We start from the raw sequence: 18,101 nt of genomic DNA, 5'->3' as shown, positions 1-18,101 counted from the left end.
AATAGTAACAGACAATCTTTATCTCTAGGCAAGGGAGAACACCATGACCAACCCATTTTGCCACAGAAGTACTTGATAATATGTGAAGTCTTTGTTTCAATGCACTCCAGATGAATGAACACACACACACAAATGAAAAGAAACCAAATTCACACCTTCAGATCCTTCACATTATGCTGCTTTCTTTCCTTCAAGATAGCATATAGTTCATGAAGGACAGAAATGACGGAATCAAGGTGTGAATACAACCAAACCTTCCCCATTTCTTTGGAAGTGACCATACAGTGGATGAGGACAGAACCCTAGGTGACTTGTTCTCCTATTCTATATAGAAATATCTCTCCTGGTGAAAACAGCTTTTGCGTTTTTAAGTCACAATAGGTGACTAAGCAGCCTGTTCATGCGCAGAAAGCTTTCAGCATCAGCTGAGAGAATGCCTGGTTTACTTCCATTCTCATCCTCATCTTCCATGTGGCTGAGAATCATAGAATCAAACAGGTTGGAAGAGACCTCCAAGAGCATCCAGTCCAACCTATCCCCCAGCCCTAGCCAGTCAACTACACCATGGCACCAAGTGCCTCATCCACTCTCTTCTTGAACACCTCCAGGGATGATGACTCCACCACCTCCCTGGGCAGCCCATTCCAATGCCAATCACTCTCTCTGCCAACAACTTCCTCCTAACATCCAGCCTATACTTCCCCTGGCACAACTTGAGACTGCATCCCATTGTTCTATTGCTGGTTGCCTGGGAGGAGAGACCAACTCCCACCTGGCTACAATGTCCCTTTAGGTAGCAGTAGACAGCAGTGAGGTCACCCCTGAGCCTCCTCTTCATCAGGCTAAAAAAACCCAGCTCCCTCAGCCTCTCCTCACAGGGTTTGTGTTCCTGGCCCCTCACCAGCTTTGTCGCCCTTCTCTGGACATGTTCCAGCACCTCAACATCTCTCTTGAATTGAGGAGCCCAGAACTGGACACAGTACTCAAGGTGTGGCCTGACCAGTGCTGAGTACAGGAGCAGAATAACCTCCCTCGTCCAACTGGCCACACTGTTCCTGATCCAGGCCAGGATGCCATTGGCTCTCTTGGCTACCTGGGCACACTGCTGGCTCATCTTCAGCCTACTCTCTATCAGCACCCCCAGGTGCCTTTCCTCCTGGCTGCTCTCCAGCCACTCTGTCCCCAGCCTGTAGTGCTGCTTGGGGTTGTTGTGGCCAAAGTGCAGAACCCTGCACTTGGCCTTGTTAAATCTCATCCCACTGGCCTCTGCCCACCCATCCAGCCTGTCCAGGTCCCTCTGCAGGGCTCTCCTACCTTCCAACAGATCCACACCTCCTAGCTTGGTGTCATCTGCAAACTTTCCTCTTTCTCACTTTTCTCTTTCTCAATTTGTTCCTTCAAGAAAGCTGTAGTTCATTTCTTATATAGAGGAAAAAAAGGAGAGAAAAAAAAAACAAGTAACCATGTTTATATAAATATTATATAAATGTATTATATAAAATATTTATATAATCAGACAATGTTGCAACTCAAAGGGTTTAAAATTTTCAAGACAATGACCTTTTCAGGCCAGTTTGTATCCGCAGTCTATGTCTGCCTAATCGGATACTAACTTTAGTCCTTTAGTCACTTCTTTTTTTTTCTAGTTCCTAGAACTCCAGTTCTGCAAACATTCCAACACATGCTTATCTTTAAAGTAAAGCTTATGCATAAATGAATCTATTATTGGAAACAAAAGCAACTTTCAGCTTATGGGGAGAAAAAAAAAACAACTCCAAAGGCCTGAGCATGGACTGAGGGAGCTCCAGCAAACCTAGCAAAGTTCCAGGTCAAGATCACAGTATCACCAAGGTTGGAAGAGACCTCACAGATCATCAAGTCCAACCCTTTACCACAGAGCTCAAGGCTAGACCATGGCACCAAGTGCCACGTCCAATCCTGCCTTGAACAGCTCCAGGGACGGCGACTCCACCACCTCCCCGGGCAGCCCATTCCAGTGTCCAATGACTCTCTCAGTGAAGAACTTTCTCCTCACCTCCAGCCTAAATTTCCCCTGGTGCAGCCTGAGGCTGTGTCCTCTTGTTCTGGCACTGGCCACCTGAGAGAAGAGAGCAACCTCCTCCTGGCTACAACCACCCCTCAGGTAGTTGTAGACAGCAATAAGGTCACCCCTGAGCCTCCTCTTCTCCAGGCTAAACAATCCCAGCTCCCTCAGCCTCTCCTCGTAGGGCTGTGCTCAAGGCCTCTCACCAGCCTCGTCGCCCTTCTCTGGACACGCTCAAGCATCTCAATGTCCCTCCTAAACTGGGGGGCCCAGAACTGAACACAGTACTCAAGGTGTGGTCTAACCAGTGCAGAGTACAGGGGCAGAATGACCTCCCTGCTCCTGCTGACCACACCATTCCTGATGCAGGCCAGGATGCCACTGGCTCTCTTGGCCACCTGGGCACACTGCTGGCTCATGTTCAGGCGGGTATCAATCAGCACCCCCAGATCCCTCTCTGTCTGGCTGCTCTCCAGCCACTCCGACCCCAGCCTGTATCTCTGCATGGGGTTGTTGTGGCCAAAGTGCAGCACCCTGCACTTGGAGCTATTGAACGCCATCCCATTGGACTCTGCCCATCTGTCCAGGTGGTCAAGGTCCTGCTGCAGAGCCCTTCTGCCCTCCAACCCAGCCACATCTGCCTCCAGCTTGGTGCCAGCTGCAAACTTGCTGATCTTCCGTATCAGTATTTTTATGAGAGTAAGATCCACATGAATAAAAACTAAACCCATGGAAATCCTACCACAAGAAAAAACACCCAAACAAACAAACCAACCAACAAACAACAGGCTACCACTTGAATAATGAGTTGGATTTTTCCACAAGCCCAGAACTTCAGGTGGCACGCCAGGTACCCAAATTCAGGCAATCTGGAATTAAACCACAACTTCTCTTCTCTTAGAACAGCACCAATTAAAATCATTTATTTTAAAATACATTCAAGTGTCTCAGAAGGTTAATGGTTCCAATTAATAGCTTTCCTTTTCCAAGAACTTAGATTATTTGTGTTCTGTCACAGCACTGCTGGCAGCTTACGTCAACATATGCCTTTGTTGTGGAAATGTGTCTGCTTAAAGGGTTTCTTTATTTGTGATGTGGCATCTTCTGTGGAACACACTCCATTTTCACATGCACAACAAAGACAGCACAGATTCCTGTTCTCTCCAACACCTGTAAATGATCCTCTACAAAGCCTGTAAATGACCTAGGACCTTCAGTGGTGGCTTTTTTCCCTTTCTTGCTGTCTGCTCTGCATAAAAGTAGCCCCAAAAGAGTAAACACAAGACACCATTTCAGTCACAATTCTGGTACCTCTTCGAACACAGTGGGGTTGCAGAGTCACAGCAGAGTGAAGAATTCTCTCTTCCCTCAGTGTTAATGGCCAATTTTCTTGAGAAGCACTGACAGAAGAGCACCCAATGCCTCAGCTACTGTGCTGACAGCACTTAGGCATTTTTCTTTGCACCCATCACTATCACAAGCACTCTTCTTCATGTTGCACAAAGAGAGGTCTTCAAGAAGTTTCCTTCAGTGGTGATGAATGGTGCCACATCCAGTTGGCAGCCAGTCACTAGTGGTGTTCCCCAAGGATCAGTGCTGGGCCCAGTCCTGATCAATATCTTTACTGATGATCTAGACCAGGAGATAGAGTCCAGCATCAGTAAGTTTGCAGATGACACCAAGCTGGGAGCAGGTGTTGATCTGTTGGAGGGTAGAAGAGCCCTGCAGAGGGACCTGGACAGGCTGGATGGGTGGGCAGAGGCCAATGGGATGAGATTTAACAAGGCCAAATGCAGGGTTTGACACTTTGGCCACAACCACAAGGAGCACTACAGGCTGGAGACAGAGTGGCTAGAGAGCAGCAAGGAAGAAAGAGACCTGGGGGTACTGGTAGATAGTAGCTGAACATGAGCCAGCAGTGTGCCCAGGTGGGCAAGAAACCCAGTGGCATCCTGGCCTGCATCAGGAACAATGTGGCCAGTAGGATGAGGGAATTTATTCTGCCCATGTGCTCAGCACTGGTCAGGCCACACCCTGAGTCCTGTGTCCAGTTCTGGGCTCCTCGATTCAAGAGAGATGTTGAGATACTGGAACGTGTCCAGAGAAGGGCAACAAAGCTGGTGAGGGGCCTGGAACACAAACCCTATGAGGAGAGGCTGAGGGAGGTGGGGGTGTTTAGCCTAGAGAAGAGGAAGCTCAGAGGTGACCTCATTGCTGCCTACAACTACCTGAAGGGAGGCTGTAGCCAGGTGGGAGTTGGTCTCCTCTCCCAGGCAACCAGCAACAGAACAAGGGGACACAGTCTCAAGTTGTGCCAGGGGAGGTATAGGCTGGATGTTAGGAGGAAGTTCTTCACATAGAGAGTGATTGGCATTGGAATGGGCTGCCCAGGGAGGTGGTGGAGTCACCATCCCTGGAGGTGTTCAAGAAGAGAGTGGATGAGGCACTTGGTGCCATGGTGTAGTTGACTGGCTAGGGCTGGATGCTAGGTTGGTCTGGATGCTCTTGGAGGTCTCTTCCAACCTGGTTGATTCTATGATTCTATGCAGGGGCCACTCTTTTATAGGGATTACACCATCCAAGGAGCACAGCCTATTTCCACTTCACATCAACTCACTCTTTCATCCCTTGACAACACTTTGGAAAGCAGCTAGGCAGTTGAAGCATCTCCTGGTTAGTGTGTTAAGCCTACATTCTGATAGCAAAAATGCACAGATGGGCAAGACAAAAAACTCCACCAGTTATTTTCCAGACAACAAAGTTGTACTGCTTAGCACACACCAGTAGCCCTGACTATAGCTAAGATATATCTTCAGTTTAAAAAAATAACTGTTTGTCTTGATTTCTGCTGCTCAGAACCAAACCTTTAGTTAAGAATAATATTCTCTGTAGCCAACGTTTGTAAGTGAAGAGTAAGTTTTGCACTCCAACTCTTCTGAGAAATGAACTAAACACAGGCATGGAAACTCAGAGGAACACACAAGGAATAGGAATCAATGAGGAAATCTAGGATGAAGCCAATTACATTTCCTCACACCCACTCAATTAGTGTCATTAGTGTGTGAAAAGAACAGAGGAGCTCAGATATCAGATCAAAATGGTACTTAAGCACTAAACCAGGTAATTAAAGACTTTTACACACTTCAGTTTCAAACATCCTGATTTTCCTTTAAAAGAAGATAATTCTATAAGCTAACACTCACATTCCTTAATAAAACTGAAATAAATGGCCATTTTGTAAGTGCAGGAGCATGTTCCAAGGTGTGTGTTTGCCAGTTACATACACCTCATCTGCTGACTGATGAACACACACACCCTGGCATGTGTCCTGGCTTACATATCTTACGTGTCTCCCTGTTCAGTCACGGAATAAGACTTGCCTTGCAAAGCAGCTAATGCTGCATCTTCTCGCTCAGTCACTGCTGCAGAAAACATTCACTGCTAAGAAAAACAACTTCTGAAAGAGAGTTAAGCCACTTGCAATCTTAAGCTCACCCTCTCGGTCTGCAAGACTCAGCTCTGTGATAACCCCCATTTTCTGTATCGCTGTCAGGAGTCTGTTTTCCCCCAGCCTGGGCTGCATTCAGCACTTTCCCACATGCACTGCTGCCTACTGTAAAGGCACAGTCCTCCACACAGATGGCTTTGTCCATACTAGCTAGTTACACCCAGTAACTGCCTCTTTCACTGCTTTCCTCTTTACAAAAAAGATGGGCATGTTAATCCTCTCCACACAATGAGAAAGTACAGTCTGGTTTGGAGGTGACCTTCTTCTGGAATGACTGTTCTCTTTAAAAAAAATATAACAACCTGTTGCTTCTTGGTTTTTTTTCCCCCATTTTGATTTGCTTCTACTTGCCTATTTTGAATAAATGCTGCCTAGCACACAATAGCTCTAACAGCAAGGCAAGCTCTGTACAAAACAATACATTTCCCAGCCTGCTGGAAGCCTAACTGTGATTTCTTTTTTAAAACTCCTCCCCCCTCCCTTAATGATAGGTCTTAATTCCAGAGGGGTATCAACACCAGGACCTGCAGTTCACCTATCGTGGTCATTTCTGGCAAGACATAGTAAAACCAGTGCTATGCTTATTGTTCCTTTCCCTTTCCTTTCAGAACCAACAGTACAACAGTGCAAAGAAATTCAAATTCTCCTAAGCTCATTATATTGTGTGATGCTTTATCTCTCATTCTTCTGTTTTCAAAAAGAGTCCAACTGTGCTTGTCAGGATCTGTCTATAGATAACAGCATGTACTGGCAGGGTATAGGCCTTTCCTGTGTTACCTTTCTATTGCAACACAATACAGACCCCTTCATCTCAGCTATTTTTCCTGTATCAAATTTGCATCTCCTTTATGAGGCCTAATACCAAAGAAATGATGTCATACAGGAGCCATAATTTCCGATGATATAGTTATCCAAAGCAACAAGGATGAAGACAGAGGGTGAAAAACTCTCCAAGGCTCTCAAGAGACTTAGGAATTGGATGATATTCAGCATAAGTAAACACAAAGCAATGAACATGGGAAATTCAAGCTTTCCTTCACACACAAATGGATGGGCCACGAGATGAATCATTGCCACTTCTTGTTTCAACAGACAGTGATGAAAACTTCAGTTCTGTTCTTGGCAGCAGTCAAAAAAGCAGATCAAGTGTTAAAAATGCAGAGCCACTAATAAAAGAGTGAAGATCAAAACAGAAAGCATCATTATGCACCCATACAAATTCAGGTTGCACCCACACCTTGAATAGTGTATGCAGTACTGGTTGGTCCTTTTCTCTCACAAAGGATATAATACATCTGGAAAAGGTTCAGAGAAGGGCAGCATGGATGAGCAAGGGCATAAGCTGGTTTCTAGTTCATGAACAGCTGGTTCTCCTTTCATTCTGCATAGAACCACCTTGTTCACCTGCTCCACTTATTAAGAAGCTAATATATTATTATTTAAAAGGAAAAAAAATTGCATATTATTGCAGCAAAGTAGAAGGGTGTGAACTTGAGAAGGGTAAAGTTTCAGCTTTGAACATCAATTGGTTTTAGAACCAGCTTCTTTGCCAGAAAACAGAGCACAGAAATATGGAATAGGGGCACAAGGGCATGATTTGGCACAAAAAGCACCATTCTCCTTCAATTCCTAAGACAATGTGAAGAATTATCAATGGCTGTGTTCAGAAACAGGTTCTAAAGCATCCACAAAGTTTTTTTGGGTTTTGGCTTGGCCATGAAATACAAATGAGAAAGTCACAGCACTGTTATACTTCATCCTCTTCCATCTGTGAAGTGACAGCTACTGAATTTACCTTCCGTCCTTCTCAGCTGCATTTGAGAAGGTTTCATAGCAGGTGACAGAGAATCATAGAATCAACCAGGTTGGAAGAGACCTCCAAGAGCATCCAGTCCAACCTAGCACCCAGCCCTAGACAGTCAACTACACCATGGCACCAAGTGCCTCAGCCAGTCTGTTTTTGAACACCTCCAGGGACAGTGCCTCCACCACCTCCCTGGGCAGCCCATTCCAATGCCAATCACTCTCTCTGCCAACAACTTCCTCCTGACATCCAGCCTATACCTCCCTTGGCACAACTTGAGACTGTGTCCCATTGTTCTATCGCTGGTTGCCTGGGAGAAGAGACCAACCCCCACCTGGCTACAACTTCCCTTCAGGTAGCTGTAGACAGCAATGAGGTACCCCCTGAGCCTCCTCTTCTCCAGGCTAAACACCCCCAGCTCCCTCAGCCTCTCCTCACAGGGTTTGTGTTCCAGGTCTCTCACCAGCTTCATCGCCCTTCTCTGGACACCTTCCAGCACCTCAACATCTGTCCTGAATTGAGAGGCCCAGGACTGGACACAGTACTCAAGGTGTGGCCTGACCAGTGCTGAGTACAGGGGAATAATAACCTCCCTCCTATTACTAGCCACACTATCCCTGATACAGGCCAGAAGTACTCATACACAGGTCACAATGCGTGAGCCAACAGCAGCTGCAGCATGAACAGCCCAGCATGCTGAGATGCTTGTTTACCTTCATACTCCTTTAGTTCTCAGTCAATGTCCACCCGAGAAAAAAGTCCAGTGGCACTGATACAAGTTCTGAGGTCTTTGTCTACCATCCTGTCGACCCACATCCTAAAAAGTTCTAAAAGTAAAATTCCCTATACAGGAAATAACAAAGTGGATGGGAAAAAAACCAGAGGGACAGGGATGGAACAGGTTGTTATGCGGAGTTACAACTACTGATGTGATGTTACAGGGAAAAGACACCAGCAGTATCAGCATAACTTGGAGAGATATAACTGATTTCATAACAGATCTTTCTGCTTTCTAAAATCTATTTTCATAATATATTTCTGAATGCTGGAATTTTACCTTTGAGTGAGGCTACTAATGGCAAAATGGAACACACATCCTATCTGAAGTAGTACCTACTAAAGCAGAGAAGCTTGCTTCTAAGTTTAAAAGAGGTAACACAAAGCAAGAACTGCCAGTTTCATGTGATGCCCAGAATTAAAGGGCAGCTCCCAAAAATCACATCTGTCAGCATTCAACAGGGAAAGGTAATATCAGAAGATGCTGTAGGCAGCAACCAAAATATTGTTCCAAAGCATGTAAAAAAGCACAATTAAGAGAGGGCTTTTCCCAAATCTCTCCTGCACATCTGGTACAGGCTTCTTTGTAGCACAAAGCTTTACTTGCCACGGAGAGAATACACTTACATTTAAAACAAAGGAAGAATTGACTACACCCTGTTTAATTAAATTCCTCAAGTGAGAAGATTTAAGAGGCATAACCCCCAAAAGAAGCAGTCACAAGATTTCTAGAACTTCTGAGTCCCACTGGCCTTTGTCTGGCACCTCTCAATCAAAGCAGTCATTGGATTTTCAGACCCTTCTCTCCTGATCAGTTTCCAATACCTTGTAACCTGAATGTTTTTCTAGGTTATCCCAAAAATCTAGCACACTCTTGTGATTCTGAGCCAGCTCTTACAGTTGTATGTACATCAAATCATTCAGAGCTTCAAACAAGTTTCTGTTATTAAAGTACATTGGCATATGGAACCCTGAGGTACTCCAGTGACCTAAATAGTCATCCACCTAGTTTCCATTGTTCATCAGAGATGTTAATGTCTCATTTGGAGATGAATGGAGAGCTGCAGCTTTCTGTTCCTGCATGTAACCCATAACAATCCTTCCACATAACATATGGAAATTACACGTTATGAATCAATGACCTCCAGACTGACCCTTTTCTGTTATGCTACATTATTACAGGACTGCCTTCATTTAGCTTGATGTTGAGGATTACTTGTTTTTAAATAGCTCAAGTCCTACAGAAGGATCCTGTTTTTCCTGAACAAAGCTATTATCTTTCATTGTTGTAGGTACTGCACATAAATGGTATTTCTACTCATCATGGGTGCAAGACATTCAGCTTTCAGCACTGATGGTGCAAATAGAAAGTGAAGTTGGGCCTCCTTCATTACATACACCCAAAAAATAAAGCAGCTAGTGGGAATATCCCCATGGAGATTTCACACACACAAATTGTGGTCTTCATCACCTGAATGGACTAATGATAGCATCTAATATAACCTTAAGTAAATGATTACTAATATCCTTACTGAGAAATAAGGACATATCAGTTAACCTCCAAATTCAGCAGCTCTTCAGAGAATTTTTCTAATGCAGAGAGCTTGATTTCATTCCAGCTTGCTCATTAAAAAGCTCTGAGGTTCTGAAGCTTTCTAAACCTAAAGCTGAAACTGAAAAGGTCACCACCTTCAAGAGTACAACCAAACAGTGAAACCTTACAGCACCACCTCACCCTCCTGAGCCGTGCTCCATTACCACTGATGTTAAAGCAGTGGTACAATGCTGGGCTTTCTCTTTCACCATGACTTCCATTTCTATCTAAACAGCTCCTATGTTATTAGGAGAAAGATAAGCATCAACACTTAATAGAAAAGTCACTCAACATTTTACATTATAAGATCATGCATTTAGTAGCTTATGGCACTCTGAGCTCTGACCTCCTTGTCCCTTCCAAGCCGGCTGGCTGCATTCCATTGATTTGTTTTGTAATGTTCCAGTCAAAACATCTCAGCTGCTGCATGGGAAAGAGACTAATAAAATGTCACCATTTGCAAGTTAAAAAAAATTAATAGAAATAAAATTATTTCACTCTAACTTCTGGAGAAAGGCCTTAAGATCTGGCCACATTAAAAGGATTACAAACATCTCCATTTGAAAAAGCTTTTTGAGGTTTCTTGACATCTTGCAGACATGTTTCCCAAGTTTTTACCAATGAAAGACTGATCCCACCAAGGCTCAAGAAATCTACAGGCCACACGGGGTCTACATTCCCAAAATGACAACAGGAAAATTACCTCTCCTCTTATCTAAATCACTTGAGTCTAGTCAAGCATGAGGAGGAGAAAGAGGACACCAGAAATGACTCCACAAGGAGAACCTTCTTTACTCTGAGGGTGGTAGAGCACTGGAACAGGCTGCCCAGGTAGGCTGTGGAGTCTCCTCCTCTGGAAATACTCAAAACCCACCTGGACACATTCCAGCATTACCTGCTGTAGGCATACTTGCTTTAGCAAGGGCATTGGACTAGAAGATCTCCAGAGGTCCCATTCAGCTCCTCCCATTCTATGAAAAAGCCTGCTATGAGGAGTGAACACACTGAAAATCAAGAGTCTGGGAACTGGGGTAAAACTCATGCCCATTAAGAAAGGACTCAAGATGTGGGAGCCTGGGAGGGAAAAGAGAACTGAGGAACCCTGTCTGGGCAGGAATACAACCAGTGAGAAATCCAAGTATAGGGAAAGAGAGTTGATGTCAATCGAGCAGAAAGACTAGAAGCAAGAGTCAGACCAAGGTTAGATGAATACCAGAAGAAGTAGGAAACACAGACCAAGAGGATACTGCATAAAGAGAGAGTAGGCTAACTGAATAGGGAAAAGCATCAAGGAAAGAATATAAAGGAGTTATTCTTATGGAAAGAAATGCTGGTACTGAAGAAGTCATTTACCTACCTATTCTTGTATTGTCAGAAGATACCCTGGATAACAGGTAAAAGGCTCACTCCTGCATAGTAGACCTCACGAAGAAAAGCAAAGAAGTTCAGTACAATTGATAATTTACCACTTAACCCAACCAAACAAGTTTTCTCTGGCAGATCTAGAGGGTCCTATACTGCTGATAACCAGGAGCATCTCAGTGTGACATCATACGATGCAACCTGGATGCTCCCCCTGAAACTAGGAACTGCTCACCTAATTTTAAGCAGTGTAAACCAAAGCCCTCAAATGTAAGGAAAAGTGAGAGTGTAACTGAAGTGAAAGCGATCATCATGACTTGCAAAAATTATTTCCTCAATTAATGCAATTTAATTAATCATGCCCAATGAATACTGCTTTTATTAACGTCACTAAAGATTGCATTATGAAGCACATGCACAAAGAATGAATTAAGCTTACACATGTGATCTTACCTATAGCAGACCCTAACTCATGGGTGCTCAACAAATACAACTTTGTCTAGAAGGCTGTTTTGATACGGCGTGCACAAAGAGGAACTGTGCCTTGTGCATCCACAAAGAGGGCAGCTGGGCAGAAGACCAACTGTGAAGCAAGCCCTAAATGTGTCCATGACTACAGCTCAAGTGTCATAACTGCAGCCATTCCTCCAGCTCCTGTAGCTCACAGTAGTACACTAACATCCTTCCCAGACTCACACCCAGAAATATTTAAAACCCAGGACTTTTTGGAATGTCTCTTCCTTAACTGTTATCACTACCCTCATGAAACTTATGAGATACAAGGTGACTCATGCCATACAACATGCAGAGTGTGGAACATGCCTTGCTGTGCTCTGCTTATCTGCCATAAAGTCCAACATTCTCAATCACAAGCCACCAAAGCCCTGAGAGATCCAGAGGATGCTTCCATGGGAACCAAGCCAAGCCACACATCTTCCAAGAGCTGCTCAGCTGTACCCTCCCCACACAACCCAAACACAGACATGAAATGCAAGGAGCATATTGAAAGGCTTTAGAAGGAAAAGGTTGTCATCACATAGACTGTTCTCAAGTAACTGAAGTAGGAAGTGAACCCTTGTACCATTAAAGCATACGCATGAGTTTTGGCAGATTAAACTTCCAGCAAAGGCACGTGAAACACTGACATAGAATCAACCAGGTTGGAAGAGACCTCCAAGATCATCCAGTCCAACCTAGCACCCAGCCCTGTCCAATCAACTAGACCATGGCACTAAGTGCTTCATCTCTAGATAAAGTTGCTTGCTCTGTCACTAAACCCACATGAAGAATAGAGCTGACCTAACCCAAGGCCTTGAAATTTATATTCAGTCTACAGGTGCTGCTGAAATGCACCTCATTTTTAAAAGCACAAATCATTTTAACCCCATGTATTCCCATGCTGTCTTTACAAATGCAGTGTCATAGCCCTCTTACTGCTACAAACAAAATGGAAAAGCCCACCTGATATTACAGTTACAGACTCACTGAACCAAGGGGTGGTATTTGCACAACAAATATGAACCCAACAGCCTTTTAAATTCCTCACTTCCTTGATCATCTGGAGGCCTTCTAACACGCTGTGCTCCTCATCTGTACTTTGTGAGTCTAGAAGGTGTAGGTAAGAACAAACTTCAGCCCTTGCCCTTTACTGCCCCATTTTTGTGCCTTTCCAAATCAAATAAATAGACTTTGATACCTTCAAGTAAGTTTTCTGGCATGTGTTCCAGGGAAGTTTATGAAGGTGAGGGTGGTACTAATGTACCTGACCGAGCTGAGGTAGGGAATGCTTTCTGTTACAAGGAGTAAGAGCAGGCACATTTACTTTCCTCTTCTATTTGAAGTAAAAAGATTCTTCCATAAGTTGTTTGGATGTATGATTTCACAGATAAAATAAAGCCAACTTACCCTGGCCCTACAGTATATCTGTTAAAGGAGAAAATATGCAGCCCAGCAAGTTGTCCCTCCAGCCCTTCTTTTCAGGCAAGTAATAAATCTTGAGTGAAAAGTTACTGTGCTCTTCAGCTGTCACCACTAAGATTGTGTTTTTTAAAGCTGTAGCAGCCTTAAGGCTGATTTACTACTCAGCCCTCTGCACTCTGACAATTGAATAGTTGGAGACAAAAATCACTTTTGCACACCTGGGAATATTTTATTTGCTGTATTCATGAGCAAACAAAGTTTTCATCAGTGAGGAAGGAGGAGGGGGAAGGGAAAGAGATAGACTGAGATGAATCTTAGGAGTTCCTGACAAAAAGAGAAACTTCATACATATGTACATGAGCACCAAAACCACCTCTGCACGTAGAGTGGTCAGGCTCTTGAGGGACCGTGGACCCACTGTGTAATCCAGCCTCAAATCATCAGCTTGGAAGCCTTGGCCAGTAAACACTCAGCAGTGCTCATCGATTAGGTCTATTCAGTGATTTGAGTTTGCAAGTGAAAAGACTGTGTGAGAACTCCTAAAAGTAGTTCATTCACACTCTTGCTTTTTCTATTTTATTTTTTAATAAACTCAGTAAGCTTTTAATCACCCTAACATGTAACATTTGACATTAATAAAGGCTAAATCAGATCTCTGAAGAACAGCTACTTTCCAGAGCACCTCTTTGTCCTAGTCCAAGTTGCAAGTTTAGCAAGATTAAGGGTAAAAACCCAAACACATAGCAGAGAAAAACAACTGATAGAAAACGTGATGGTGTCAAGACTATGAAACTGTTTTAGACTATCAGATCCTCTTTTCAATGGCCTTTATTTGATGCCATTTTTCCCTAAAGCTTCATTTTCTGAAAATTTATTGCATGCTCCAGAAGAATCTTGTCTTCAAAAGAAATCCCACATCTCCTGTTATTTCAAAGAGCCATATTTGCACCTGGGCAAAGTGATGTAAGTACTCTAGGTGCTGGCTGACTGAAACAGACCCACAAAATCTCACTCTCCTTTTTTAATCTCAGGTCATTTCTGCTTTTAAAGAAAACATAAAAACTAGTAATTAACAGTTCAGCAATGTGGAGAGACATGGCAAAGATATTTATGCACTTTGATTACTACTCTGAAATCCTTTTTCACCTGTTCTATTTTTGTGATACCTACAAACCCCATCCACAAATGAAAAGTGAGCTCAGCCTTATGATATCAGGCAGGGAGAGCAGTTAAGCAACTTATATGTTAATTACCTCTACCAGTCCTAAGGTTGGACTTCATTATGCAGTAACCTGGTAGTGTCAAATGAAGTACGTACAAAGACTTCACTTTAGCTAGTGTTTACTTAGCACTAATTTCTCCAACTGTCATGCAATCCCATGCTAGGCAGTAAGTGCTCCAGCACCATCTCCTAAAAATCATCAACTCTTGTGTCTCATCTTCCAAATCTGGATGGAACTGGCACAGAAGCAATGCTGAGAAATAACAGGTAGAAGAATATCCCCCATCCTTTGCTCATATTCAGTCACTGCAAGGCCAAGGGAACCTTGTCTGCTCCTCTGTGAGTGAAAGTCAACACAGAGCAGAACGGAAAGGAGGGTAGGTACATTTCTTCTTCAAAGAGTCCTAAAGCACTTTAGAAGAGGTGGGACCTTCATTCAGGTTAGGGGGTTTCCCACCTCAGTACTAAGGACAAAAAAACCCAACCGAAAATAAATACAAGTTCTTCCCAATTCCACGTACAACTCTATCCATGTTCACATACCTAAAGCAGAAGGGAGTAGTGGGATGGTTTGGTGAGGAGAGAGAGCCAGGGACTTCTCAGAGGTAGACAGCAAAGTTACAGCAAGCTAGGCTGCTAGATCTAAGGCAAAAAAATTCTTCCAAGTGGAGATGGTCAAAGAGCACAGCAGCTGCCCAGAGGCTGTAAAGTCTCCATCCTTGGAGATATTCAAGACTCTCCTGGATCAGCCTTGACTGACCTTACATAACACTGAAGCTGGCTCTGCAGGAGGACAGAAGCCCCCCAGGGCCCCTACCAGCAGAGAGTATGTTACAATTTTTGATGAAACAGGAGGAGTGGAAGGAGTCACAGAGGGAAACAGAGTTCATGACCGATTACGTAGCTTATAACTCTACAGTCCTGTACTGTATTTAGGAAACCTGAAATCCTGCCAAGTCAAAGCTGTAACACAGAAAGGACCTTTAGTAAGATGTATCTGACCAAAATAGAAATCACAAATAGGCAAATATGTAAACAGGAAAATATATTAAGTGGTAGTGAGTTCAGTTTGTATTGCTGCTTCTGACTGCTAAATGTGCTTGTAGCATCACCTGCTTTATAACAGCACATAAACATATCCAGACAAAAATGAATAAATATATGAGATTCTTTCCTATTCCTTTTAACTTGTGAAAATGCAAGCCCAAATATTTGATTTTTTTTCCATAAGCCTTCAGAAAGACAGAACTTTGATGTTTTTAGAGAGGAAAGATTATTTACTTTTGCTGTAGGCAAAAAACCCTAAAATTTCTTTACTGATTCTGCCAAATAGCTCTATCATGCATCTTTTATTCTCATCAAAACAAGACACTGGAAGATTGTCCCATAGTGATAGAGTAATCAATATTTTGAGGGCCAGATCAACTGGATGAACTTGTGCTTGAATCCTCTGTCCAAAAGACTCCTCCAAATACAAAGGAACCATGTGGGAAGGGAGTTTTACTCCCTTTCCTCATGTTTGGCAGTTGCTAGGAAGAATACATGCTACAGTTCTACTTTATTTAGGGTAAGCAGGACAAGCCAGCTGTATTCACACGGTTCTAAACTGAACAGTGGTTAATACACTGAGGCTAGCCGAGCTTATCTATGATTCTATGATTATCTAAAGAACACAAAACTTGCAGGTAAAGGAAGAGAAGATGGAAGACAAAGGAAGTGAGGAAGAAGGTTAAGGAGGAAAAAACGTTTATAGAAAGGCAAAACAGATGTGCAAAAGAAGGCAGAAAAATCCTCTGCACTGGCACAATACAGAGAGCAGATGTTCTTCTACCAAAGCACAAGATGCTGTGAAACCGGGAGCCAAGCCCTCCCGTACTAACAAAGCATGCATAAAGGTTCAGCCCTTCGGTACTGGAGGTACCAGGACAGTTTCTGGGTTAAGCTGCATTGAAGCCCCTGAACACAGACAAACTCCAGACCATCATCAATCTAGAGACAATGGGCATCGCTGACAGCGCAGCATCTCATTCATCTTCATTTGTCCTATCACATCCTGTCATTCTTACGCAAACAGCATATTTGAGGATACTTCTTTTCTGCACCCCACGATAAGGAGAAGTGAAGCTGTCAGGAGCACCAGGACGTCATCCTGTACCACAGGCCATCACTTCACTCAGCACCTTGTGTTTTACATCACAGCTAATGTGTTTGACATTCAAATGTGACCCAGCAGGAGGTAAAACTATCTGATGCTACAGCAACAGCATCTTGCTTCCTGTGCTAAAACATTCACCAAGGTCCCTGGGGATCTGACAGTCTCTCTGCCTTCACTGTACCTTTGCTAATGGAGATTGAAACGCTGTTTAAGAGGGAAAAAAGCTATCTGCATGGGCAGGTAATGATAGCAATTCACCCTCCTCACTCAAGAAACGAGCCCAGTACTCAAAGGCTAGGAAAACAGGTTCCACTGAGAAAGAACAAAAGAACAGCTAAACCCTGATGAGTTGGTCTAGGTTTTTTTCCATGGAAATCTGTCAGACTACACCTGAAAATGTGACCATATATTTGTCTGAATATAATATTTTTTTTCAAGCTAAGCAAATTGTACATAGTGTTTGCAATATTTTATGTGAGGTTTGTGGAGGTGAGCCATTTCTCCTTAGGCCAGCTGATACATGGGAAAACAGACAAGCTTTGAGGTGTCAGCAGCTCAAGAAAGTTACAGCAAAATATTTTAGGTGTTAAAAATCACTCCTAAGCCACCCAAAACAATTACTTATCACAGGATGTTAGGATTTGGAAGGGACCCAAAGAGATCGAGTCCAACCCCCCTGCCAGAGCAGGGCCATACAATCTAGCTCAGGTCACACAGGAATGTATCCAGACAGGCCTTGAAAGTCTCCAGGGAAAGAGGCTCCACAACCCCTCTGGGGACCCTGTTCCAGTGCTCTGGGACCCTTACAGTAAAGAAGTTCTTCCTTGTGTTGAGGTGGAACCTCCTGTGCCGCAACTTACATCCATGGCTCCTTGTCCTGTCACAGGGAGCAAATGAGCAGAGCCTGTCCTCTCCCTCCTGACACCCAGCCCTTAGATACTTATAAACATTTTAGATCCCCTCTCAGTCTTCTCTTCTCCAGACAAAAAAGCCCCAGGTCCCTCAGCCTCTCCTCATCCAGCAGTGCTCCAGTCCCCTAATCATCCTTATAGCCCTCCACTGCACCCTCTCCATCAGATTGCTGTCCCTCTTAAACTGATCATCAATTCTTCTTCTAGAATGAAGACTAAAAGGGAAGATTTTACTATTACTACTGACTCAGAGTGTTTTGGCTCTGTACCACTTTCAAAGAATGTTCAGAACATCTTGTTCCAGGTTATTCCCCTTCCAAGAGAAATCACTTTCTGTATCACACATGGCTGCAAACAGTACGTGCTGGTTCTGTTTTCTTATGAAACTCCCCCAAAGTATTGCCAGCATCACAAGAATGGGATGCAAATTAGCTAAGTGGCAAAGACATGGGCCACAACTTAAGGCTGGAACAATATTTCAGTACAATAGTGACATCTTAGAGAAATTATCTCACTAATAGACATTTATAACAAGTCAAAGCAAGTTCAACAGTAAACATAACTTTATAAAGTCTGACTCAGAACCTATTCACGACCCAAAAGCAACACACCACAGAGTGTGCAGGGACACTTAGGGGGACACCCTTACACCTGACAGTCCAACGTGCTCTCCTCAACTACAAAAGGTTCCTCTTCACATATTTGTCACTTCAGAAGCAGTCGCATATAAGAAGATGCTAAATGACTTTGTAAGCAATAGAAAATTCCCCCCTTCTCCTCTTGCTTGACACCCTTATGCAAAGA

General features: G+C 43.6%; 1 protein-coding gene across 12 annotated transcripts in view; it reads right to left on the bottom strand.

Moving 5' to 3' along the window:
* Window positions 1–18,101, bottom strand: part of AFG2A (AFG2 AAA ATPase homolog A) — a 225,264-nt gene that overhangs the window by 143,376 nt on the left and 63,787 nt on the right. For 2 of the 12 annotated variants that reach the window (XR_010303720.1, XR_010303721.1), the window contains one exon: window positions 1,315–1,419. The exons of the other annotated variants lie outside the window; for them this stretch is intronic. The gene's annotated coding sequence lies outside the window, so the exon portion shown is untranslated. The remainder of the gene's footprint in view (window positions 1–1,314; window positions 1,420–18,101) is intronic. 12 annotated transcript variants of the gene reach the window in all.

The sequence above is a fragment of the Pogoniulus pusillus genome, chromosome 10, assembly GCF_015220805.1.
Source record: "Pogoniulus pusillus isolate bPogPus1 chromosome 10, bPogPus1.pri, whole genome shotgun sequence".
In the NCBI taxonomy this organism is placed as follows: Eukaryota; Metazoa; Chordata; class Aves; order Piciformes; family Lybiidae; genus Pogoniulus; species Pogoniulus pusillus.
Note: the sequence above shows the minus strand (reverse complement) of the source record. Positions and strands in the feature narration are given on the sequence as shown.